This window comes from Parus major, chromosome 11, assembly GCF_001522545.3.
Source record: "Parus major isolate Abel chromosome 11, Parus_major1.1, whole genome shotgun sequence".
Lineage (NCBI taxonomy): Eukaryota > Metazoa > Chordata > Aves > Passeriformes > Paridae > Parus > Parus major.
This window is the reverse complement of record NC_031780.1, coordinates 12,775,118-12,797,355: the sequence shown is the minus strand read 5'-3', so window position 1 is coordinate 12,797,355 and position 22,238 is coordinate 12,775,118. Positions and strand designations below refer to the sequence as shown.

Sequence of the window (22,238 nt, the reverse complement as noted above, 5' to 3'; positions counted from 1 at the left end):
CATTGCCCCTGAAGTTTAGAGGGAATATCATTGATTTCATAATGAAAGCTATTCATTTTGCAAAGGTTTATTGTAAAGTGTCATGAGGAAAGGCATCCTCAAGACACTAAGAAATATAATGGGAAACTTGCAAAAAGGTGTAAAGAATTCCAAATCACTACATTGGCTAGATTTTAATGTGGATAGATACTAAATTCACTGGCTGATTAATGGTACATTCCTCTTAAGGAAAGTTAATTAGTAAAGGAATACTTAAAGAAATGCAGACGTGAATAAAACCAGTGCTAGCAGCACAGTGATTACATGGGAAAGAAGACTCAGTAAAGCTAATGGGCTTTCTCAGGTAGGATTTGATCTAGAAATTGAGGGATTAAGCAATTCAACGAGGCCACGTGAAGTCTTCATTACCTTCAAATAAAACATTTTTTATCACCTAAGTCCCTTTCCTGCTCTGTGTGTGTATGGAGTCTATTCCACATCAGCAGTGGGGTGCAAAAATTCTCAGCTTAAATCATTCTAGAAAAGAGTTTCAGCTTTTCAGGGAGCTTTTTTAAACTGCCTGTTCAAAAGAATTGCAGCTGTTTATGTGTGACCACCCTGTAGTCAACAAAAGTGGTAGGTTTTTGTGAAAATGTAGGAGTATGAGCTTTTTGAAGAAGAGACTATGAATCTTTGTCTACTCTGAAAGAGAACAAGGATGTCTGTGTGCTGGATACAGGGGTTTGTAAATAAGTATCCAGTTTATTGGTATAAGCAAAGGAGAAAAGGTAAAGCTAAAAAGAGAAAGTATATACAAGACAGGATTTTCTAGATTGGTGTGAACTTCAAATGGAAAGAGTTTTTTTGTATTTTATAGCACATGTCCCCACCAGACCCAGCACAATAAAATGGGCTGGCTCCCAGCACTTCATAGCATTTGCTGGGCCAGCAAGACCTCGATCTGTGTTCCATGTATCCAGCTGCTGCATCGGTGCAGATCCTGCCAGGCTCTCTGCAGGCACAGCAGTCCCAGAGCTTGTAGGGCTGGGACTGAAGTTGGTACATTTTATATGCAAACACATAACAGATATTCCAGATACTAAAAATATTAGGTGATGTAATTATGTAACTTAGGACTATGCAACCAGACTTCTAGATTTATTAATATATTGTAGGCTTCTTTTTTATTTGGAAGAAAATTTATATATCAAGCACTCTGAATAGTGGTATGTACTCAACTGCTATTGACTCACAGCTAGTTGGAAGTAATTATATGATTTCTCAATAAGCATCAGAAGTCAGCCATAAAGTTCAATTATTTTGACATAAGAGATCAATAATAGGAATCTGAAGCAATTATAGGCCCATGAAACTGCTTGACTAAAAATGATCACATGGTGACTCAGTCCCTGACAGCTGCTCCAAGTTCAGCCAGTGGTGTGGTTCTTCACATCAAAGCATATGTAATCAGTGCCTTATGCTACTAACATAAACTGTTATTATTTTGCATTTCCAGAGCACACCCTGCACCATGGACTGCATCCTGGGCTGAGCACATTCTTTCCCAGAGTAATTCTGAATATAATATTGAAATCTGTCATCACTGATATCTCTGAAAAGCACAAGAAATAACTGTGCACATTCACTTCTTTTAAATCAGCATCAATGTGCTGTCTTCCATTAAATATTAATCAGACTTCTGAGTCAACAGATTTCATCACTGGAGCCAGTGTTGGGATGCATGCTGCTGTCAGGGCAGTCCTGAGAATGTTCCCTGGATGCTCTTCCTGAGCATCTTCACTCCTGCTGCCCTTGCCCTCCTGGAATGGGAACTGGCGGCAAACGCCGCTATCCCAACTTTGCTGTGTGGCCAAGCCATCACCAGGTGCTTCCCATCTCCACACCCTGCCTCCTGCCCCATCCCACACACCCACAAGTGTCATTAGTACAGAGGTATCCCCTCTCTCTAATGACTGTCTGTCCTCTGGTGTCTCCCCCCAGTTCCTCTGCTGTAATGCACAGACAGCTGGCACTAAACAGCAGTGGGTTTTCCAGGGTATGATGATTTGATTTGACATAAAAGATAATGTTAGACACAGATAGGTACAGATGTGACTTTGGCAGTTCCCCTCCTTTTCCATTTCCTTCTGCTGTCTTTGAAACAAGTCTACAGCAAGCAAAAATGAGCAATGAATTGTTGCTGCTATCTGTTTTGTTTCATTTACTATGGTGCAGACAGACATTCACTGCTGTTTCATCTGCATGAAACCCTTAGAAACCCAGATATTTTCTCCTCTGCACTGCAAACATTATATTCCAAGGATGTGGAGGAGAGGTCTGAAGTACAACACGTTATCTTACTATGCAAAAGGAGTAAAGATATGTGGAATTTGGGTTCCAATATCTGTGCTTAGGGTCACAGCCTAGGCTATTCAGTAATGTATTAAATAGCAGACAGTATTGCTATATCTGTTTGACCAAGCATAGGGCTATGCTTAAAATGCATTGCTGTATTTGTTTTCAATTGACTTGTTCAACTAAGTTAAAAAAAATTCAAAAAACAACAAAACCAACAACCCCCCCAAAAAAACCCAAGAAGGTTTTATTTTAGTAAGTTCAGGTATTGTTTACCTTAGAGAAAAATATGTATTGCGTTCTTATGCAGACAATTAAGAATTTTTCTGTATCCCTCTATTGGTGACTAACCAAAGACCCTGGCTTCAAAAAGACAAAGTTCTTTCCCTTTTTTCTTACTTTCTATTGTAATTTAACAGTAATTTGAAATGGTTTAACCAATTAAAACTGGATTAAAACAAGGCAAAAATGTAATGAAGGTATTGTTTATATTTTTACCGCACCAATGGTCAAAGTATTCACATTTTATTTGCAATACCATAAATGTAGTGAGGTTTGCTGACCAAAAAATAACCCTGAAAACCAAGACCGACTTATGCCACTGAGAAGAGCTAGAGAGCACCCTTCAAGTTTCCTGGACAGATGACTATGAAGAAAGCAAAGCTTTATTTAGAAGCAAGCATTAAAACTGTGTGTAGACAAACACCTGAGCAGCATAGCTTATGAGAAAAATACCTTATGTCTTTTAAACATTGCATGTAATCATGTTTATGTCCTTAAGAACTATAAATGAAATTGTTGGTTTTACACTGGTGTCATCACAATAGCAGTACAGCCTTAATCAGTCATCATAAAAGCACATCTCATTCTCAAGTGGGGGTTCATTAACCGGACAGAAAAAACCAACTTCTTCAGACCATGCCTTAAAGAGCATGGCTGTGTGCTGGTTGTGCTGTGGGGATTTCTCAAATTAGAGCTTTGCTCTGCTGTTTTCCCAAAGGCTGCTCCTGTAAGTACACATCCTACTGCCCATGTAGACCTGCAAGGTCACTGCAGCAGCTCCTTGTTTCTCTGGAGCCCTCCTGTGAGCAATCGTGCTGGGAAACTCCCAGGCTCGTTAAAGCGTGCCAGCAATCCCAGCAGCCAGCCAGCTCCTCAAAGGAATCCCACAGGCTTGGCATTACTCGAGTCCTTTGCCCAGGGACAGAACATTCGTTTCTTGAAACTGGAGCAACCAGTGAAACTCCACAGCCAAACCAGGTCTCATTGCCTGGACTCCTTCCTGGCACCTCTGCCACCTCTTTCCAAGCTCTTTCCAGGCCAAGGTTCATCAGCTCCCTGCAGAAGGTTTCCAAAACTGAATTCCTTTCTGGCCTTGCCCCAAAGAGCCACTTACTCATAAACTTCCCCTGGCCACTGGGGCATAAATAAGGTAGCAGAAATGAGACTTGGACCACCTCTCTTAGAAGGAGACACTGTCTCCTGCCACTTGACACCAGTATGCAGGTTCACTACTTTTCTGTGTTTTCTGCTATGGTGTTTGCTGTTTCATTAATATTCATATGTATATTTAATCTGGGAGTCGTTTGGGGGTATATTTTATTTGGAGGGGGGGGCGTTGTTGGTAGTTTGTAAAATTTGAGGTGAAGTCCCTTTGTTTTTCCTTCTTGGGATCTGTGGAAAGCAACAGTGCTATTCTGTTCGTGTGTTCACCAACAAATCCGTCCTTTGAGAGACCACTAATTAGTCACAGGGAGATTTAAGTCTTGTTCCTTAAGAAAGGAGGCAATGTCAGGGAAAAACCTGTCACCTTTGCCTGACCAACCTGAAGGGAGATAGACTGTTACCACATCGACCGGTCCATTTGTGTGACAGGGAAAAGGATGCTGACTTATCTAAGGTGGAAAATGTGATAAACCGAAAATATTCAAAGAGAAATCATCTCCAAGCAGTTCTAACATTTTCAGAGGCTGCTATCCCTTCCACTGCCACAAATAAAACAGTATCAGCAACTAAGTGATGGGCAGTTATTTAATGACTTAATCTCATTAGGATATTTTAATTCCCAGAAGAAATTCAACCCGTTAGCTACATGAGGAAAAAAAAAAAATAGCCTTTCAAAAGAATTGTAAAAATATGTTAAAATGTGGTTAATACGCTGTGGACTTAGCCAGGATGTCTGGCAGGAGGAAGAGCAAGAGGTTATTGCTGGTATCCTCTGTAAGCCCCACAGCCACTCACTGAGCCCACCAAGTAATATCACTAACTGTTCCTAAGGTTAATTTTGATATTCTGTACAATTCCACCTTGCTTTTCAATTATGAATCCTATATTTTTATGTGATCTGGATAGTCAAATCTGGACTAGTCTTTGTATATAAAATAATCACCCCATCCCCCCGAATAAAGTTACTTAGCCTCACGTTCTCCATAGTGATGTAATCCCTTCTAACTCTTTCTCTCTCTTTTTTAACTAGAACTTAATCAAAATAAATACAGACTGTGATTAACTGCACTAAGAACAACAGTAGAGTCTCATCTAGAACAGCATCTTGTCATTACTTTGATTTCAGTGGGCTACCTCAGCTTACACAATTGTACCATTGAGATTTACATTCTAGAACTGGTTCTGCTCCTTATATTTACTTATATTAGCTTCAGTCGAATTATTCACATTGCTAAAGTGAGCAGTATTTGACCCTATAACATTAAATGAAAGGCATTAATAGCAGAATAACCTAGACAATATCTTTCAGCAATAATTAAAACTCAGGAAATTTTGTTTCCATCATCATTGAAAATATTAATTTCTCCATCACATTGAAATGTGGATACCTAATACCTGATTATCCAGATCTGCTCCACAAAAAGTCAATAAATTTCTACCATGTATTTGCTAATGCCAGTTTTATTTAATCTATGGTTTCAAAAGCAGTGATATAAAAGGTTCTGTCTTTTTAGAGTATTGTAAAATATAACTGGTAAGTAATGCATTTTCAAGAGTTTGAGGAACATTATTAAGGTTCATTTCCATGCTGCAGCTGCAGGAGTTGGAATTATGAAAGTGAAGAAGCTGTAAAATTGAAAAGGTCAGTAATGACATTCATCTATTCCAGCTGTCAAATCAAGGGAATGTTAACAAAACTAGTCTCTGGTAGAAAAGCTAATTGTCTCCTTGTATTTTGGCTGCCCCAATACACATACTCTACTGCAGCTAATCCACAGAAAAGACCACAATGGAACAGTGTATCATTCTTTGAACAGGCCTCTTGTAAACAAATAAACCTAATTTCCCTAAATGAGCAAGCTCTAATGATTCTATAACTTAAATTGGTCTACAAAGCAGACAAAATTTTCAAGTTTAAAGAAAACAGTTTGTGAATAAAGTTAGTATAAATCTGGACACTGAGCTTCCAGAGTGCTGAGAGTACAGGGCAAGTTTAAAATTTTGCACTAATGCAGTCCTGAAAGCAGCATTTCTAAAATGTCTCCTACCAAGGCATGTTTTATTATAACAACACATAGAAAAGTTTCTTTCACAGATCAAATCTTTTCTGGATGACCTGGATTTAATGATCCCACAGTAAGAGGGACCTTGTCTTCAGCAGCCCATTCCCATGAGGTGAGACAGTACAAATGGAACTCACCTAAACACAAATCACCAGTGGACACTGAGTCTAAGACCTTTTTCATTGAATGCCAGGCCCCTGCCATGTGCAGAAAGAGCCCTCATCAAGAAACAGTGAGAACCTTGTGCTTTTTATGATGCACCAAATCCTGCCTTATTGAGAGAACGACATTCCTCAGCAACTGAGGCCAAAGAAAGGGGCTCCAGATCTATAGCATGCCACTCATTCAAGGGAATCCAGTGATTAATCTACACAATTTTATTGCAAACCCCTCTGGCTATTCTCTATTGCTGTCTGGTTTTGTATTTTCACCCCATATGCTGCAGCTGTTACCAGAGGTTCATGTTACAACTGGAACAGCCCCACATAGACAACACTGTGTGAGGAAGGTATTCCCATTATACACCACTTCAGACTTTGATTTGTCCTGTTTTATGCAATACAAATGTGACAGAAATCATCCAACTTGACCAATGACAAATTAATAATAGGTCAGTATGTAGTTTTCTGGGTAACATTTTAAAAATCTTTCTGTTATGTTTCTTTTTCTATGCAGAAGTACTGCAAAAGCCAGAAACAATGCTGGCAATTCATGAAATATTCAGGTGTACAGTTGCAATTCTTTAATAAATGGAAGTGACCTTCAAAACAGACATCCCAAAGATTAAGAGAACTTCTCAAAAGATGGCATTTGTCACTAATCAATGACTTACACTCTTCCTAGCAATGAATACAAAAAAAGACCTTTCAGAATTATTCAACTTTAAAAGCAAATAATTCATAAAACCTACAAAAAAAGACATTAATGAGCTAGCAAAACAACAGATAGAAAACATCAAACAAGGAAATTGAAAGGATAAATCCCCTGTGCCTATCAGTCTCCATGTCTGGAGTGCTGGGAAGCCACTGGCACATCCATCTGCTGTTTCCAGGTCCTGGGTGATACTGTCTGCACTAACTACATATCTTTTATTATGATATTGTACATCAAAACGTTTATAACATTTTACAAATGGATTTCCTTTGTCACAGTCACACAGGTGTCTTGGCTCTAACTGGGTCACTGTGTGGGAACAGATGTAATCTCAGCAGAATACAGTGGGAAATCTGGGCTACGTTAATGACTGATCCAATTACAATGGAAATCTCTAGAAAACCCAGATTTATTAAGAACCTGGAGATAATTACAATGTACTTCTAGGGATGACCAGATGGACAAGCCAGTCTCAAACTCTTTAAGGGCAGTGGAGCTGAACAAGAGGTGCCTATGCCACTGCCTACGTAGTTGGAGAAATTCCCATTCTGAGGATGTGATGAAAAAGCTGGAGGCTCACTGCAGACACCTGGGCAGACTGAGTCTAGAAATGTCCTAGCCCAGCAGCGTGGCTCACCTGCTGCTCTGAGGACAGGGTGACAGAGGAAAAGGTTTCCAGGAAAAAATGCAGTGGGAATCAAGAAACCCCAGGCAGCTTTTCATCCAAGGAGACTATTTACGCTAAAGATCTCCTCGTGATTTAATATCAGGTCCTAGGATGAGCTACGTTTTCTCTCCTGAGTTGGAAATAAGTGCCATCTCCCAGGCTGCAATCTGATCTCACACTCAAACAAACCCAGGTATCTTCCACAGTGTTACACCCAAGAAAAGAGTATGAAATACACTTGAGAAATCTGATTATAAACATCTCTTTTTACCAATGCAAAGGCAGATAAAATTTCATAGCAACCTCTGTGATCTTGATAACATGCTTCATCACAGGGGCCTGCCCTTGTCTCTAGTAAAACTGCCTCTGTGAGTAGTCCCATTAAGGTAATTTGGATCTAAGAGGTTGTCTGACTTTAAGCATTTGGTTAATTAGGAACTCTGCTGAATCAGGATCTTTTCTTTTCAGCTAAATATTTTATCTAAGAAGATACATTAAGCAGTAGAAGATAATATTTCTTATTTCTAGTACTTCCTGCCAGCTTCAAACTAGTAAATATTTACGTTTCAGCCACAGATAGTTAATGTGACCTTTCTATTGCACACTACACCCATGCTGTATTTTTCTCTCACTATTGATATTCTTTCTAGTCCATCTTTCATTAACAAGCAGTATTTAAATAGATGCAAATTTCCTATTTTAGCTGATGTTTTAGGAACATTTTTAAGGTCACCCTGTTTGATCTATCACACAGACATAGCAAATTTATGCACCATATAGCCTATCTCTACTTGTTTTTTCACCTACATCTGTCTTCTCTGATTGCATTTGAAGGGGGTTATTTTCTATTTTAAATAAAAGATTTATGCCTTAGCTGTCAGTTTGCCTTTATTTGAAAATTTAATTTTGTTTCTAGAAGTCTAGATTAAGTTATTAGATTTAACTGTCCCTTGTGCGTTGCAGCAATAGCAGAAGTATATTTTCCCTGGTGGACAGAGAACATAAACAAAACGCTCTCAACTTAAAAATAAAGAATGTTATTATTAAGACTAATACAACACAGTCTAGGATACAAAAACTGGAGGTGTCATTTTTAATAAAGATGGTGAGGAATGGGAATTGACTAATAAATATGACAACTCACAAATCCAGCAGCCTCCAAAGCTTAGGAAATGCTTTGCAGAAAAAGCATGTTCCCCCCTCATGTCCCCTACACTTAGTCTAGTGAATATCCTTTCATACCACAGCACCACTGGGACACAAAACTTGATCCTTGATACTGAAGGGTTTATTTAAATGAGGCAGAAATGAGAATCAGCATCATTATTTCCAGTTAGTCAGAGGGGTAATTATTGATCCAGTGTGGTGTATCATATCTTCAGTGTGACACCTTCTTTAGCATCTCTCAGCAGGGCTACATTGGTTATATTTTCTCTCAAGCCCTGGAATTTTAGGGGTTTCCTAAAGCAATAACCATGTCATTGCAGTCCTGGCCTGTGGCTGCTGCCTTGCAGTGTCCAAACCAGCTGAGCTCTCTGGGGCAGGGCAGGGGTGGTGGTTGGGGGAGTGTGATCTTTTCAAACGTGTTCACACGTTTTCCATCTTTTTCTCCATTTTTCATTTCTAGAAGTACTTGGGCCTCTGACCAGCTCTGTTATCTTCTCTTCACACGGCAACATCCATATAGACCCAGTCAGAATCTGGTCTTAATCAACCTCTGCACCTCTTATAAACACTCAAACCCTATGGCTTGTGATTGTGCTCTCAACAATATGCAGTGTGAACAGAAAAAACAGAGCTGAAGGATAAATATTTACCTGCCTATGTTAGTAAATCTTCAGTCACAAAGGGGAAACCTTGTCGTGATTCTCTTTGTTAAATACTGAAAACAGAAAGGAGGAATTCCTTGTACAAAGAAAATGCATGTACAAGCATACATGATGGCTTTTGTCACTCACAAAGTATCAGCTAAGGGTTGAGTGGCTCCTCGGACTACAAGGTCCCCCTCTCTCCCAACTGAGAACAGCACAGCAGCTATTTAATATAAGCAGTGATGAAGAACAGCATGGCCACCTCCTGTTAAAGAAAGCAGGACAGGGCAAAGCTGAACCTTTTGGCAGCCTTCAGTCAATGCACCTGTATGCATAAAGTGCTATCAAATGCAAACAATCCCAGCAATAACTAGTCAATCTTGATATCAGCCCGGTAAAAAGTGAAAATACCACAAGGCACAATGTGCAGGCACACAGAAAATCATCAATACATCAACACAAAAGTGGAACTTTCCTAAGGATTTTCTTGGAAAATCTTGTCAGCTCAGAAGTACTCTAAGATACACATTCTAGACACAATTATGAGCCTCCTGCTGTCGCATGATCTGTATGACAACACTGGCACAGTATGACCACACCAGTAGGGAACTGGGCAGGGAACCATCCAGGCTCACACTCACCTGCTCTTTTGAAAGCAGGGCCCTTTGCTAGGAGCATGAGCCTACTGCTTCTGCTCTGATAGCAAAAATTCACCAAGGATGTGTTACATTAACCCTTATGTCAATGACCTTTCAAAACGTCATACAAGAAGAAAGTAATAGGCTAAGACCTGCAAGGAGGCAAACTCTGCACTACACACTAAGTAGAATATATTATCATGACAATTACTTTGTTACAGAAAGCACCTTCAAATACCAAATAAATTGTACAAATCACTGCACCAATGCAGCTGAAAAGACTGCTCCTCCTCTCTTTGATTTAACAAGTAATTAATGAATACATAAACCCCGAACAAAAGTTTAATCTATCCCACTGTCAAATAATTAATCATTCATTCCACGTTTAATCCTGCTCTGATAAATGTAATTAATATTTCACCATGACACTGCAGAATAAAACAGTACCTGGGAGCAGAGAAGGCAGCCTTCCATTTCTCCTTTGTTGTAATTCTGAAGTGATAGGTGCTTGCTACCACTGACAGGTAATCCAGAATACAGTGTTTCCCACAGTTGTAAATTAAGGCTTATGCTTGGCATCTATTGTGATCATAATGAAACTTTTCTTCTTCTAATCAATTATTTAAAAAAATAAAATGATAACAATAAAACAAAATCCAACAACATGAAAAATAAGTCACCTGAACTTGGTCAATCATTTTTCTGGCCTGACAGCATTTGGGAAACCAGAGCTTGCACAAATGTTTTGGCCTATACAATGTCACTGAACATATGCCAGGGATGTGGAAAGAGAACAAAGCATGTGCAGATTGTCTGCTTCTGTCCACAGAGAGCTGTGCTGTGAGAAAAAGCAACTGGATGAAGATTTAAGTCCTAATTTTACTGCAGGAAAACACTGACATCTTTTTTGAAAGCTTGAAGTCTAATCAAGAAATGTGTTGATGTGTACAAAATTAAATTGCAGGAAATCCTATGTTGATTTTTCTCAGGGTGACACATCTCAGGTATCCACATATTTTAGCAAAGAGTTTCACAAGGAAGATTCTATAAGAAACAAATTGCCTTGGGATCCTGCTACCCAATTACTCAAAAATAGAGAGGCATCCCTTCTGAGTCTCCTTGCTCAGCATTCTCCAGTAGGGCCACAAATTATTCTCCCTAAACAAATGCTAAATATACTGTCATATTTTATTCTCATTCAAATGCAGAACCCACCTCCCCCTCAAACCCTTGATTGAGAATACCAATTGTACTGACAAGCTTTTACAAAAATTCCATTTTGTGACACAACCCCCCCCCCCCCCTTATGTAGTGATACTCACATGAAAATAACCATAACATCTCTTTTTCCTAACATACTGTATCATGCTACTATCCCAGCTATCATTAATCTTATTCTCCATCATGTACTGTTTATCAGTAAAGAGACAATGTTCAGATGGGGGTCTCTGGTGGAGTAGGACTAAATAAAGCCACATGAAACCAGACAGTTTTAATTTTGGGAACTGTCAAGACATATTTTATCTGCAAACTAATTTGCACACCTGATAACAGCTCATCTGAGGTGACTGATATTTTTAACACCTAGATAGCAATTCTAACCAATTATGCCGGACAGCCTTTGCACAGTTACAGAGAACTTTGATTTAGGATCATGGTTTTATCAGCTGAGATTAATTTCAAAAGATTCTGTCTTCCATTAGCTCTAAATACTTTAAAGATGCACCTAACATCTCACTACTTGAATAGAATCTACAGCTGTTAGGAACCTGAGTCATAGCCCTTTCTCAGAGCACTTCTCAATGCTAAAATAAAACCTGAGTATCTGGTAAAATGGTGGTTTTAGGTTTATAAGGAACACCTGACGTGATTAGGGGCAATGAATCATTGAGGAAAATGTCCTGCTCCTGGCAGCAGCCAGCACCAGAAGCTTCAAAGGAACACTGGCCCCACAATAAAGCCTTAGCAATAGATTTTATTTCTGTGCTTCTTGATTGAGTCAACAGTTCTTTTGCATGGAAGACAACTTAAAAACTGATTGTCTATGCCACATCTTTAACTTGTGCTTGCAGCAGTGGGTGATATTTATACCCTTGTACCAATAGTCACACGGATTTGTTGGCCAGCTGCTGCACTGTCACCTCATTTCTGACTCCCACAAGGAAACCTTTTCCATATTCATGAATACTGCATTAATTTCTAATATCCTGGAAACCCTCACTGAAGCTCTGTGTTATAATCCAGTTGATTTTTTTTTATTGCTTAAGATCAACAGAGCCTTAATTCACTGCAGGAACAGTGTTGTGTGATATTTTGTATACATACACACAACATTATATCTTTCCTGTCACATGGATTTTATTTCTAGTCATTTATGCTAATTATTTTAAATGGGAAGGATTAAATTATTGATATATGTAAATGTACCATTCTCTATTAGATTTGATGAGATAGCATTAGAAAGTGTTACTCTTGTAGAAAAAACATATTTCTACTCTATAAGAAAACCAATGTTAAATTGCAGTGGTAGCTATCAGCCAAGGCTAGACCCATTCATGCTAATATGACCTTCAATTAGTGAAGCAGACATCTCAAGACCCAGCTATTTTATCAGACACACAGTATAGGATGAGGAAATGTTGGTATCCTTGAAAAATTCTACTTTGAGGTGACCTTCTACTTAGCCAGGCTCATTATGCAAAACAAAAATAATTGTGCATCCTCTTCCTGGTCTCACTTAAGAAGGTTTTTGGCAAACTTCAAATTACAAATAATGATTTAACCCATAGATTTATGCTAATACACAGCAGCTCAGGCAGCACATGCATCCTGTACAATTCCCCAGAGATGCTGGTTTACAGTGTTTTTTTTTACTTAGCAGCAACACATGTAAGCTTTTACTTAAAAAAACACTACACATCTACATCTACTTGGGTCCAGATTTTTTAAATAGTAAATACCACTGTGACATCCTTAAATAACAAGGAACTTGGTGGTCCCCCAGAGTAGTTTTCTCACGGCAAATAGTTGCAAAGTTATGCTAAAAATCTGGCTCACTTCAGTGCCTAAGTAGTTCAGATTTCTTTCATTCTTATTCAGAACTATGGCACCTTTTACAGGGCAAACAAGTGAATATATATCATACTCAATTTGTAAGCTATCATATATTCAAAGACATTTAAGGCTACTGAAAAATGTTTATTTTAGTCAGAAAGAAAATCAATTAAATCACCGCGAGGAATATTCTCTAATTTTTATATAAGCCTTTTCAGCAACACACTGTAGGCAACAAAGGAGCTCCATACAATGTTTACTTAATAAAGTCACATTTCTTTAAAGTTAGGTATTAGAACACAGAGAATTAAATTAGAGAGATGCTTAAGTACCTAAATAGAAACAACAAACACAGGTAAGAGATTTTAAGGTTAATGGAAAGTTGACTATTAGGAAGCAACCGCCAGGACCACAAATAGTGCAAAGTCCATGAGACTGGAAAGGATGGTAAATCTTCATAAGACCATTGAAAGAGAGAAGAACTGGTCAAAAAAAGGGAGGGGCTTCCTAAAAAGGTCAAAGAATTGGCAGGAATGGAAGGGAATACATAAGGAGACACAGCTGGTATATATTGCCATTACTTATTGAAACCAGGTGAGACATAACTTAGGTAATAGCTAAGGATTTGACTGTGCAAAGCCATAGATAGGATGAGATAATAGGTACAATGCGATCATGTTCTATTCTTGGTACAGGAGAGAATCTGAATAAACTTTCTTGTACAATATCTATACAATTCCCTTTAGTTTGCTATCATATTCTAAGCACTGAAATGTGTCACAATACTTACTTTTTTCTTCCCAAACCAGTCTTCTCTTCTGAAACTATTTCATAAATATTAGTCTTTGTCTGTGCATGCCATCATGTATATCTATATCTATCTATCTATCTATCTATCTATCTATCTATCTATCTATCTATCTATCTATCTATCTATCTATATCTACACACACACACTGTCTTACACATTTTTCCAATCTCAGACATTCTCCAGTCAGGTGAGGATGGAGACATTCCTGAGCCTTTCAGGATTCTCATGGAGATCTTAGACTAGGAGTGGGGTTTTTTGTTTGTTTTTGTTCTTGTTTGGCTTTTTGCAAGGGAGGGGATGGGAGAACTTTTTTTTATAGGTTGGTTTTGGGGTTTTTTGTTTATTTTGGGGGGTTTATTTATTTTGGCTCTTTATTTGTAATTTTTTGCTTAGTTATTTGAAAACAAAGAAAATTTTGAGTGCTGCCTTATGGTGGTGGGCTTAGCCAAACTGTTAGGCGCACAGTCTGCTAGTTTTGAGTGGTTCTTAATATCCCACACTTTCTTTTTCCCTAAACGAGATTAACAGCCAAAGAAACTTGGAAATGCTCTCCTTTTCGCCCCATGTTTTGAGCGAACCAATGCAACAGGCACTCTAGGAAATGCCCCTTTCCCTGCTCTTTCCTGTGGATCAGTGCAACAGGCAGCCTGGAAATATCCCTTTTGGTCAGTCTGGGAGATGCCCCTTTCCCCCTTTCCTGCTCTGTCCCGGGATCAGTGCAATAGGCGGCATGAGGCATCCCTTTCCCCATTTCCCTTTTCTGCTCTGTCCCGGGATCAGTGCAATAAGCAGCATGAGGGATCCCTTTCCCCGTTTGTGTCCCCGTTTCCCTTTTCTGCTCTGTCCCGGGAACAGTGCAATAGGCGGCATGAGGGATCCCTTTCCCCATTTCCCTTTTCTGCTCTGTCCCGGGATCAGTGCAATAGGCGGCATGAGGCATCCCTTTCCCCATTTCCCTTTTCTGCTCTGTCCCGGGATCAGTGCAATAAGCAGCATGAGGGATCCCTTTCCCCGTTTGTGTCCCCGTTTCCCGCTCTCCCCGCTCGCCGCTCGGTGTTCGCTCTGCGGGCCGGGGCCGGCGGTTCCTGCAGCAGCAGCGCCACCTGCTGTCCCTTCCCGGCGCTGCTCCGGCCGCCGCCGTGCGCGCCCCACTCCGGAGCTTCTCACCCAAGTGTCCAAATAACAGCAAAGAAAATTTTTTTTTACTTTACTTTCCCGGATTTTTTTTTTTATTTTTATTTTTTTTTCTTTTCCTATCAGGGGACAGCCCGATCCCTCCGCGTGCCCTGCAAAGCTCCTTCTGGCCGCGCGGGTCAGTAACATTTACGTGACATTTTCCAGCAGAGCGGTTCTAAAATCCTCACCTTCTCCACATTAGTGAAAAAGGATAAAACCAACAAAGGAGAAAAGCCTGGTACGATTTTGATTAAGTACAGCCACTAAGGTAAACTCTGAAGTGGAGGCTGTCAACTTGCTCCCCAGGAACAGCCCCAACACTTCTGTTTGAGCATCTCGGGGTGGCAGGGTTGTGGTACAGGCAGGGCAGCAGACCAGGACAGCATATGAACAAAAGAGTAGCTGCATTTCCTTGAACACCGTTTCTAAATCTTGTCTTTAGAGTAGAGGAATAACTCATCTTCCAAGATCACGTTCTGTCAATAGTTTAATCTACAACCAATTAAGTCACATTCACTGTTAATTTCACATGCACATACACAATTTGCTTGCTTTCATTAGTGGGAATGTGCTTAGGGTTTTTTTTAAGATGAGCTCTTTTTTTTCTCTGCACCACTGTCTGATAGAAGTCCTTCTGATGGCTTACAGAGCAGTGGTGGCCCACAAGAGCAGAATCTGAGATGGGCTGAACAGCAGCCCCACAGATGAAGCTGCAGGGATCTTTCATATATCAAATATTTGATTTATTTGATAGGGGCCCATACTTGCTCTTGGAATTGCTCTCTTTTTTTTTTGTTGTTGTTGTTGCTGTTGGGGTTTTGTTGGCTTGTCTTTTTTTTAAATTTAGCTTGTTCTCATAACATCTGCAGTAGATTCTTTTATGCATAAAACCAAAGTCATATCTTGCACTACCTTACAGGTAGTAAAAGAACTGATCTACTAGTGCAATGTGTTTCTCAAAGTAGTTGGGTTCATTTTGGCAATGAAATTTATCAAAGCTGTACTTTACCCTCAGCCAAACAAACTGTGAGCTGTAACAGAGGAATAAATATTTTTCATATTAAAATGTGGTTCATTTAAAATGACAGCTCCTTCTATCTATTAAACATTACCTATTCTCCAGGCTGGAATCAAGACTGCTTTCAGAGAGTATTCAGCTTGCTACTGAAACGATTTGAATAGGTCTAGTGCAACACTGTAAATATGATCAAGGCAAAAAGCCAGTCAATAAAACTGTCAGTTTTACCCTAATAAAGGAGGAAGGCCTTTACTATTTCTCTGTAGCAGACAGTTTATTGTCCAGCTGTATGCAATGGCTTCAGGACATCTGGCCACTTAATCACTGAGTATCAAGTCCAGAGCACCAAAGGAGCCATAAGCAGAATAATCAGTGGTCGAATTCACTTTTGTACTAAAGACCCTGCACACAGCTCTGACATCAACAGACTGTATGATCTTGGTCTAAAATACATTTTAACATTCCTTCTAGCTTTCAGAACACAACAAAGAGCCTTGATGAAAAGACAAGTGTGTCTGAAGAGCCTCATATTGCCCAGGCTAGGTCATACTGTTTATATGGTTGGGCATGAGTCTGTGAAATGCAGGAGCGCCTTGAACTCAGCCAGGAGCTGCTGGGACCTTGTCCCAGTGCCTGCCTTAATCCAGCTGGAAGTGTCAAGAGCATCAGAGCTCCCTGCTGGGAGGCATAACAACCCTCTCAGCTGAGACTGGGTGGCTGTCAAATGCTCTGCTTTGAAAAAAGGTACCTTTGACCCAATCCAGAGGTTTAAAGGATATGACTATGCCAATATGGTACTGCTGGGAAGGCAGTGATATTCTTTGTTCTAGTTACCCTAAAAGCAGCTCCTGCCCAGACTGAAACATCCACCAAATAACACAAGCCATTGAAGCAGCCTCTTCCCCCTACAAACCCTTCTGTAAGGCCTCAGGTTTGTGCAGATAGAAATCCCCTTGCTTTAGCAAACACATCAATCTCTCACTTTCATTGCTACAGATTAAGGCTTAAAAATACACTTGATATCTGGATTTTCTGGTTTATTCAACAGAGTTAAATTTCAATATATTGATATGAACTGCAAGGCTTATTTCCTTCAGGGTGCAATCAAAGCATGTGGATTTCCACAGCTCCAAGTGTACAGCTTTGGTCTGACTGCAGGTACAGAAGCTGCTGTGGAAGCCCACAGGTATCTGATGTTAGAATAGACTGAGAGACCATGATGGTGGGCAGTGCTGGTCTATCTGTGTGTTTTCACTTCTGAAAGTGATCCTGCATCCTGTGCTTTAAAAAACTTTCTCCAGGATAGTTCTGGAAAGTGATTACACATCATGATGGTATCTGCCCTCATCCCCAGTTTCTCAGGAAGTACTCCTCCCTGTCTGATGAGTCTAGTAGGGATCTGTGTTATCCTGCAAAAAGGGTGGATTTGGAAAGCCTCAAGTGATCTTCTTCCTACACCTGTGTGCCCAGAGGGTCAGTCACAAAGAGGCTGGGCTAACACAGCACTGATTTTGCTGAAGAACTTACAGGAAGTAGTAACCAGCTCATTTGTTTAGCTGTTGTAATAAATTGTCACCATATCCCCAGGCACTCTCAGACTGTGGAGGTCTCAAAGATAGGAAGGAAACAATGCATTACATAGAGGAGGGACACAAGAGAAGGACACGGGGAGTTAAGGGTGGAAAAAAAGGAACAAATGCCAAATATCCCTTCTTTCCAGGTGAGTTCCTTCTCTCTACTGAAATACAGAGCTCTCCTTTATCACTTACCATTTCCTTTGTGCTTGCTCTGTTGTGGAGAAATCTGTCTGGTGAAATGAAACATCTCATCCCAGAAATGAGGTAGCTGCTAAGTGAGTGCACTGGCTTCACACAGTCATCAAGGCAAACGCCTTAGGACTGAGCTATTTGACCTGCAATGGAAAACAATTTTGCTTTTTTCCTTCCCACTGGGTATAAGTCTTCCCTGTCTCTCTGTTGTGCTAGTGAAAGCAAATTTCACTGGAAACAATCTATTTACAAATATTTTGACAGATTGAGACAGTTGCTCAGGAAAAACATGATTAAATGTATGCAGATAAAATATAGTGTCATGTGAACAGCTGCTGCACAGACCCACAGTCTGCATGGATGTAATATTATTTATGCTTTTTAAAGGCTATGTGGGTGTCCCTGTAAAACAGAAACAGAAAACACTACTCCTGTTGGTGACAAATTATAGAAAAACCTCAGATGATTAATCCTCCAAAACGTGCAGTCTTGAATTTTTTTTAACTTTCTGGCAGGAAGATACACGTGCAAAATTGTACCAACACTGCTCTTGTATACACTCACATGTCCCATTCCATAGATCTCGTCGGCAGCTCCCTTTGAGGCTGTCTCAGTTCCTGACTGGAACAGGTCATTACGTGTGTGCCTCAATCCATCATTTCTGAAGTATCCTGCAAAGAGATTGCCATTAGAAGCCAGTGCAGTGAAACCAACTATCTTCCATCTAGAGCATGACTTGCATTTTTGTGTCATATCTTATTTTTCTATTTCTAACATTATATTACCTATCTATATTGTTACTTTTCTGTAGGGACAGAGATCATGCTGTACCTGCTTTTCCTGTACCAATTACTGCTATTTTAAGACTGTGTAGAGATGTCTGCAAATAAACATTAGCTGGAAGTTCCTGATGCTTTCCCCTGACACTGTCATTGGAACATTATGACCATAAACACCCTTGCCTATAGCAGTTATAATTGATTTTGTTTCAAATTCTGGACACCTGAGCAATGAAACACTCCAAGTGTTCCAAATACCAGGATCAGTCTATAAACAAAGGGCAACAAATTTCAGATGCAGCTGTTGCACCGAGTGACATAAGCAGACAAACTGCCTCTCCATAAATGCCAGCACTTGCTATAACCTGTCGTGCCCAGCACTATACAGAGTACTCACAATCTGCACAAGGCTGTGATCCCAACTGCAAACATACAGACTTCTTCACCTTTACAGAGACCAAGATACATGTTTTGACACCCAAATTCACATCATCAATCCAACACTAGAAAACAAAACATCAGTGTGAGAAAAATAATTCAAAGAGCCTTGCTCTCTGAGAGTTCAAATAATCTTTCCATACAGTAAAACTGCAATACCCAGATAAAAACATGCTTGTTCAGCTGGATCTTCACTTAGAAAATGGAAGTGCAGGGTGCTCAGAGAGCAGCCATGAAGCAGCCTTGCACAGTCAGAGCCACACTGCACATGAGCACCCCCCAGCAGGACACAATTCTGCAATGGCAGAGCAAGCTCAGCATGTCTGCTGGCTCCTGCCCAGCCCCAGCGAGCAGGGCAGATGATATTCTAGAGCCTCACAGTGCCAAACCAGCTCCTGCTCTCAGACAATCAGCACTGTGGGATGCCTTTACTTCTAAATACAAGAAGCTCTACAGAATCCAGCATGAGGCTATAAAGAATTTAGAGATGAAGGGCATATGCTCACCCAAAGGCAAATCTTGCAAGGATAACTTGGAATAATGCTGAGGGTTTTAAAGGGTGAACCACCCCATAGCAAAAAAGGTGATAGTAGAAATCTATAAATGCCCTATTCAAATGTACAAGACGTCTCTTACTGTTTATCATTCTTTGAGCACTTCCCTTGTTAAATCCTACTTTGCAAGTGATGAAAAAAAATATCCACAGTGTTTCATAATGACATGGTACAGATACTTTAAGGCTGCTGATGAATAAGAAGGCCTTGAAAACCACTGTGACCGTGCTGTTCTTTGTTTGCCACATCAGAAAACAAATGCCAAATGTCTTCATTCAGGGTCTTCTATTCATCAATTCCACCCCACCCCCCTCTCAAAAGAAAAAAATACAGAAGAAAGACTGGCACTAGAAATGACACTGTTGAAAACCATTCTCAAGGCCAGTGCCAGTTTACTGGGGAACTGTTGTTTGTGAACTGGTACCCCAGCTTGCCATCATGCACTGCTCAGGGGTCAGGAACTATTTGACTCATATTTTCTTTTACCTTGAAAATTTGGTGAGCTGTCACTGAGCATGCATTTAAGAAATCTGACCATGCCCACCAACAGCTGCATTATATGTATTTGTATATTTGTATTATATGTCTTTTGAAATTGTGATGCCTTTTCTGACCCCTAATTAATAAGCATTTTTGGACAAGGGTCAAAAGACAAAAATACCTATACCACAGATGATGATAGGAAAACCTGTCACATGGCAGCAAGGAGAACAAAGGCAACAACTGCCTGCATACCTTGGGAAGCTGACACTACATCAGCTGATACTGGAGTCTGTCAGGTATAAGGATGGGACTCAGGAACTCTCACAGCTCTGTGAACCACAGAGTTCACCATCTAGTCCCTTGAGAGAAAAATACTGCAACTTCTTACCTTGCACTAATAGTTTCAAGTTAATTTTAAAAAGAAAGCTTTCTGAACCATAGAAATTATTTTTTTTTGCATCACTTTGTTAAGAACTAATAAGCAGGTGCATTTACCACTAAATTTCTTCATGATAAAATGTATTCCAACTTTATGAAGAAGCTTATACTACTGTTAATTAAGATGAATAGTTTCAGGAGATTCTGAGAAAAATAACTCCTATACTCATAAAACTTGATGATAAAATCTGATGTGTTAGAGAGAAATGTGATTACTCTAATGCATTATAATGCTTGATACATAGTCTCACAGCTCTCCCCTGCTGTGTTTTGTATAAACTATGAAGTCAACAAAGCACTGATAAAGAAACAAATTAAAGGTAGGATTCACATGATTCATATTTCAATAGAGAGAAATTAAAATAGATAATGGCCCCCAGACAAAGAAGGAAAAAACAGAATTTCTTGCAGTATTTCATCCCTGACCCCATTAGGACTTTTTGATACTGCGGGTCTATCCTCTCTCTAATTAGTACAAACATTAACTGTTAAGTCACCCGACTTCAATTTATGATTTATGTCTACAACATAAAAACTTGGTACTGTATTTGAAAAAGATTATATCCCTGGTATAAACTGTTTAATGAATGTCTGAGAATCTCTACCTTTTGTCAGAAATCTGCATTCATTGCAAGCCTGAACCATTGTTCTTAAGCTCCTCCTCATCTGATGAAATGGCAGTGACCTCATTGAAAATTTCTTTCCATGGACTGTTTTCATCTGCATCCTTCCAAACTCATTTCTCTCCATTTCAAAGAAGCAAAGAAACTGAAGAACTGCTTAAAGGAGTAGATGAAAAGCAGAATGTGACCATGTTACCAATGAAACACACTAAGAGGAGTCACATCTGTAGCTCATATTCTGGTAACACAATGGACCTGCCCTGCTGACAGCAGCAGCACGTTGCCAAAGCTGCAGTGGCACCAAGAGCCTTCAGTGGGACACAAAAGCACAAACACTTCTCCTGTGAGAGACCTTGACAGTGCTGCCCAGGAGCCCAGGCTTTGTGTACCATGAGGAACAGCTTGCTGCTTTTCTGTACAACCCAAATATTCAGGGCTACCAGCTGCTGATAAGCATTTGCCAAAGGCATCCACTTCATTATTTAAGCAAGACACTGGAAATACCACAGTAAACTTTTCAAGGGCCTTTCTGGGTAGCTTTTTCTAATTATGGCTAAATATATTTTTAAAAGTCATAATTGTGTTTAAACACATAATTTCTGATATAGAATCCCGAGCCTAGTTGTGCCTTTCATTTCTCTTGTGGTCAGCATAACAAAACAGGATATATTTTAACTTAGTTCACTGTGTGTGCATCCATGGCTTAACTACGGGACTCTGTTGAATATATTCTGCATTGCATAGCTGGGCACAAAAGAGAATAATTGTTCAGAATGTGCTCTCTACTCCAAGGTAAACACTGAAAACTGATTTTAGTAAATATTTGTACTGTGTTATACCAGTTGAGTATATGCTCTGTGCTAGGCAAATGAGCAGCCCCAGGGTATTATCTTCATGGACTGTTTGCAGTTCTATAAAGCTCTCATCACATCTACTCACTAAAATAATTTGTGATATTGAATATCAAAAAGGGCTCCACAATGCAAACAAGTCAGTCTCCATTGTGCTGCTTTTATAGTTTGACATCTATGAGAGCACTTAAAGGAATAAAGCTGAGCATGAGCAGGTGCTCTGTCTTTGCCTTGTGTGCTGAGTACTGACTAGGAGGTGTCCACATGATCTTGGGGTAAAACACAGAAACCTGAAACTTTTACAGGAAACCAGCAACTGAAGGAAGCAACTTTGATGTGTCATTACTTTCAGTTGCAAAGGGAAAGACAAACCTTACATAAATGCACAGTGACGTCACTTTGGCAACACAAG

General features: G+C 39.8%; 1 long non-coding RNA gene across 1 annotated transcript in view; it reads right to left on the bottom strand.

Annotated features, from left to right (window-relative positions):
• Nucleotides 1-18,934, bottom strand: part of LOC107209914 — a 33,952-nt gene extending 15,018 nt beyond the window's left edge. Inside the window, exons 1-3 of the long non-coding RNA XR_001523748.2 lie at nt 18,837-18,934; nt 18,225-18,331; nt 17,661-17,803 (exon numbers count right to left, since the gene is read on the bottom strand). This is a non-coding gene — a long non-coding RNA (uncharacterized LOC107209914). The remainder of the gene's footprint in view (nt 1-17,660; nt 17,804-18,224; nt 18,332-18,836) is intronic.
• Nucleotides 18,935-22,238: the final 3,304 nt, after the last annotated feature.